This window comes from Penaeus chinensis, chromosome 38 (assembly GCF_019202785.1).
Source record: "Penaeus chinensis breed Huanghai No. 1 chromosome 38, ASM1920278v2, whole genome shotgun sequence".
NCBI lineage: Eukaryota > Metazoa > Arthropoda > Malacostraca > Decapoda > Penaeidae > Penaeus > Penaeus chinensis.
The window spans coordinates 10,211,528-10,216,331 of record NC_061856.1 but is presented as its reverse complement, the minus strand read 5'-3'; the positions used below and the strand labels follow the sequence as shown (position 1 = coordinate 10,216,331).

General features: G+C 37.6%; 1 non-coding gene across 1 annotated transcript; it reads left to right on the top strand.

Annotated features, from left to right (window-relative positions):
* The first annotated feature begins 929 nt into the window (after positions 1-929).
* Positions 930-1,013, top strand: Trnal-cag. The gene has a single exon. It is a non-coding gene; the product is annotated as a tRNA-Leu (tRNA).
* Positions 1,014-4,804: the final 3,791 nt, after the last annotated feature.

Here is a 4,804-nt window from a genome sequence, read left to right as displayed (position 1 = left end):
TGCGTTCATCAATTAATTTCAGGTTCAAAAATACCTTCAAATGTATGCAGATGTGTTTTTTTCTAATGTAATGTGCTAGCGTTACACATACAAATACATATTTACAGGAAACAAACATGATTAATGAAAGTGAAATGACCTTTGCTCCCTCCTTGCTGAAGCAAGGAGGGAGGAATGAAGGGGAAAAGAGAAAGCGAGAGAGAGAATCAGTGAGGAGATGAGTGAGAGAGAGAGAGAGAGAGAGAGAGAGAGAGAGAGAGAGAGAGAGAGAGAGAGAAAGAAAGAGAGAGAGAGAGAGAGAGAGAGAGAGAGAATTGGTGAAGGATGAGAGGGTAAGAGGGAAACAGAGAGAATCAGAAGGGAATTGAATTATGGGAGGGGATATTAAGAGAATCTGAGAGGAAGAGCGAGAAAGAGAATTAATGAAGGAAGAAAGAAGAACGGAAAGAATTAGAGAAGAAGGTATAGCAGGGAAGAAGGAGGAAGAGAGAAAGATGGTGAAAAAAGGAGGGAAGCGATAGAGAAAATTAAGGAAATGGTAGGGAGAGAATCAAAGAAGGGGAGGAGAAGAAAGACAAAGAAGAGTGAGGGAAAGGGAGGGAAGAAAGGAAGGAAAAGGAAGGATCGAGGAAAATAAAGAAGGAGGAAGAGTGAGAATCAGATAGGGAGGAGGGAGAGGAGAGATGAAAGTAGGGAAGAGGGAGAGGGAGAAAAATAAGGAGACAATGAAGGTAGTAAAGGGAAAAGTAGGAAAAGTGAGAGAGAAGGAGAGGATAAGATGGACGGAGAGTATCAGGTAGGAAAGGAGAAAGGGAAAAAATGAAAGTGGAGGGGAAAAAACATAAAGATGGAAGAAGGGAAGAATAAATATACAAGAAATAAAGGAACAGAGAGTATGTCAAATTAAAAACAGAACAGTATTATTATAAGTCAGGATGGCCGAGCGGTCCAAGGCGCTGCGTTCAGGTCGCAGTCCGGTCTTCCGGGCGTGGGTTCGAATCCCACTTCTGACACAAATTTTACCTCGGGCATGGATTCGAACCCCACTCCAGACACAAGTTTTACCTCGGGCATGGGTTAGAATCCCACTTCTGACACGAGTTTTACCTCGGGCGTGGGTTCGAACCCCACTCCAGACACAAGTTTTACCTCGGGCATGGATTCGAACCCCACTCCAGATACAAATTTTACCTCGGGCGTGGGTTCGATCCCCACTCCAGACACAAGTTTTACCTCTGGCATGGATTCGAATCCCACTCCAGATACAAGTTTTACCTCGGGCATGGGTTCGAACCCCACTCCAGACACAAGTTTTATCTCGGGCATGGGTTCGAACCCCACTCCAGACACAAGTTTTACCTCGAGCATGGGTTCGAACCCCACTCCAGACACAAGTTTTACCTCGAGCATGGGTTCGAACCCCACTCCAGACACAAGTTTTACCTCGGGCATGGGTTCGAATCCCAAGTTTTACCTCGGGCATGGGTTCGAATCCCAAGTTTTACCTCGAATCCCTTCTGCCTCGCATGCAAAGGAAACGTCGACAGCAGAGGTTCGAATCCCACACTTAGACATGTGTTTTTTATCATCGTCATCATTTATTTTTATTTTTATTTTTCCTCTTCGTCGTCATCTTTCTTCTTATTTTTCCTCTTCGTCGTCATCTTTCTTATTTTTCATTTACTTTTTGCTCTTAATCTTATTCATTGATTTGACCTTTGTTCCAATCTATATTTTCTTCTTCTCACTATTATTATTACTAGTATTATCCTTATTATTACTACCATTATTAATATCATTATCATAATCCTCGTTATAATTATTATTGTCATTGTTGTTGTTTAGTTATTATCAGTAATAGTACTTTTATCATTATTATTATTATCATTACCATTATTATTATTATTATCATTATTATTATTATTATTATTATTATTATTATTATTATTATTATTATTATTATTATTATTGCTAGTATCATCAATATCATCATCATTATCAAAGCCTCAATTATCTTCTTTTTTTCTTGTTTTTACTATCGTTATCATTATCATCACGATTACTGCTATTGTTATCATTACCATCACTATTATCATTATTATCACTTTGATTATTATTATCACATATATTATCATTATCATAATAAGCATATCAATGAGTAGATTACCAGTGCTACCAATCTCACCTGCTTACCCTCTTCCTTGATTTTCTGATTCTCTTACCCTTATCCTTTACTATTTTTAGCATTTGTATAACATTTATATCATAATAACCACAATGCTACTTGTAATGTCAACAGTGTCGATATTAATAACAAGAGAAAAAAAATAAATAAATACTGAAAATTCAAGGAATGGGGAAATCAGAGAAACTTACATAGGCCTACTGATTGAGTCATTAGTGGCTGAGCAACTGTGATGCCATCTGTGTGCAACGAAATTCACAAAAAAAAACGAAAAAAAAACAAAACGATAGTGGACAGTAAATGTATCCGCTGCCAGTGTGTTAATCCTTATTCTACGTGACGTTAGCCTTATCGCAGCTGTCAGAACATCCTGTTGTTGTTTTTTCTTTGTTTTCCCCCTTTTTTTGGAGTAGAGGAAAACGGGTCAACCGCGTGCGACGTCTTTCTGTATTTTGCGTCATCGTTATCATTGAAACGATGATCTTAATGATAATAATGGCAAGTGTAGTAGTTGGTAATCATGTAGATGATAATGATAATTACGGTGAGAGTGACGGTGATGATCTGATAATCATAATAATGATAATGAGAATAGTTGTGATAAGAAGAAAATAAGAAAAAAATAATAATGAGGCAAAAAAATTATAATGGTGAAAATAGTAAAGATCATAATGATAATGATAATAAAATTTAATGAAAACAATACTAACACTAATAATAAAACTAATGATAATCGTGGTAAAAGTAGTAATAGCGAAAATAACAACTTAATATATAATTTAAAATATCGTTATAATGAAAGAAATGGCAATGAACAAAAGGAATAATACTGACATAAATATTCATGATTAAAAAAATAACAATACTTGAAGATGATCATGACGAAAAAAACAACTTCTTCTTACCCTTCTCTCTTCCCCCGCCCCCCACCCCCCACACACCATACAAACACAACATAGACATATATATAAAAAAAAAAAACACACAAATAAATCTCACAGAGGAGTCTCCCCTTAAAAGAAAATGAACTTGACTCCTCCCCTCGCCAGCCTTTCCTTGTCATGAGTCTTTAGACCTTGACAGACATAATTATTACACTAATTATCAAGAATGCGCGCTCATTCTACGAAAGTGCAGGATATGACTGGTTCTACCACTGTGTGTGAAGTAACGAGAGTTTTACAGAGATATGAGTCTAGTATCAACTAGATTTGCTTTGTACTTGCAAAATTGCTTCTATATTTCAACTGGTGAGATGGAGAGAGGAGGGGAGGGGGGGGGGGTAAAGACAGAGAGATAGGGTGAGTGGTAAAGATAGCATGTCTGTTAGTTATGCTCTCTCTCTCTCTCTCTCTCTCTCTCTCTCTCTCTCTCTCTATATATATATATATATATATATATATATATATATATATATATATATTTTTTTTTTTTTTTTTTTTTTTTAACAGCCATTCATTACACTGCAGGACATAGGCCTCTCTCCATTTATTAGTGAGAGGTTATATGACAGTGCCACCCTTGCCTGATTGGATGCCCTTCCTAATCAACCGCGGTTCGGCGCGCTAACACTTGTGCCACGGCGGTAACTTCCCCTACGACACCTGCGTTTGACTTCTCAAGGCGATATGTCGTTTTCTCGGGCTCGAGCAAGCAGTCAAAGCGCAGGCAAGTTTTACAACCGTATTATATATATGATTAGAGCGGAAGTGGGCAAGTACACTTTTTAAGAAATGCCTTCTCACCGGAAAAATACGAAAGACTGGAAAAATGCAACAATTATTATAATACATAAAAAAGGGGATAGAAAAGATCTAGAAAAAAAAACTACCGACCTTTAAGCCTCCTTTCAGTTACTTACAAACTTTTCACAATAGTCATCACAACTCACATCTTAGACAGTCTGGATTCTCAACAACAGACCACATCCACACGTTCACCTAAATAACAGAAAAAAAATATACGAATATAGGAGACTCCTGTGTATGGCATTCATCGATTACGAAAAGGCAGTTGACTCTTCAAATTCCAACAGTACTAGAAGCCATTCGAAAATAGGGAGCAGAGGAGGATATTGTAAAATATTGGAAGATATATACGAAGATGGGACAGCAACCGTCAAGCTCCACAGGGAAATCGGTAAAATACCAATTAAAAAAGGTGTTAGGGCGACGCCATATAACCAAAACTGTTTACAGCTTTCCTTGAGGAAATATTCAAGAAACCAGAATGGAACGGAAAGGGTATCAAAATAGGGGACGAATACCTAAACAATCTAAGATTTCCAGATGATATTGTTATTTTCAGTGAATCTGCAAATAAAATGGAGCAACTAATAAACAATCTGAACAGAAAAAGTATATATACACCTAGGGCAACTCGTACACATCTTGCGAAGAGGAAATGAAGCGACGGTTCAGTTTAAGCTGGAGCGCCTTCGGCAGACACAGTAGCATACTAAGAGGCTCCTTGCCACTATGTTTAAAAAGAAAAGTTTTTAACCAATGCGTCCTCCAAGTTATGACCTATGGATCAGAAACATGGACAACAACCAAATTACTGGAGAGGAAACTAATAAGCACCCATAGAGGGATGGAGAGGTTGATGCTGGGAATTAGC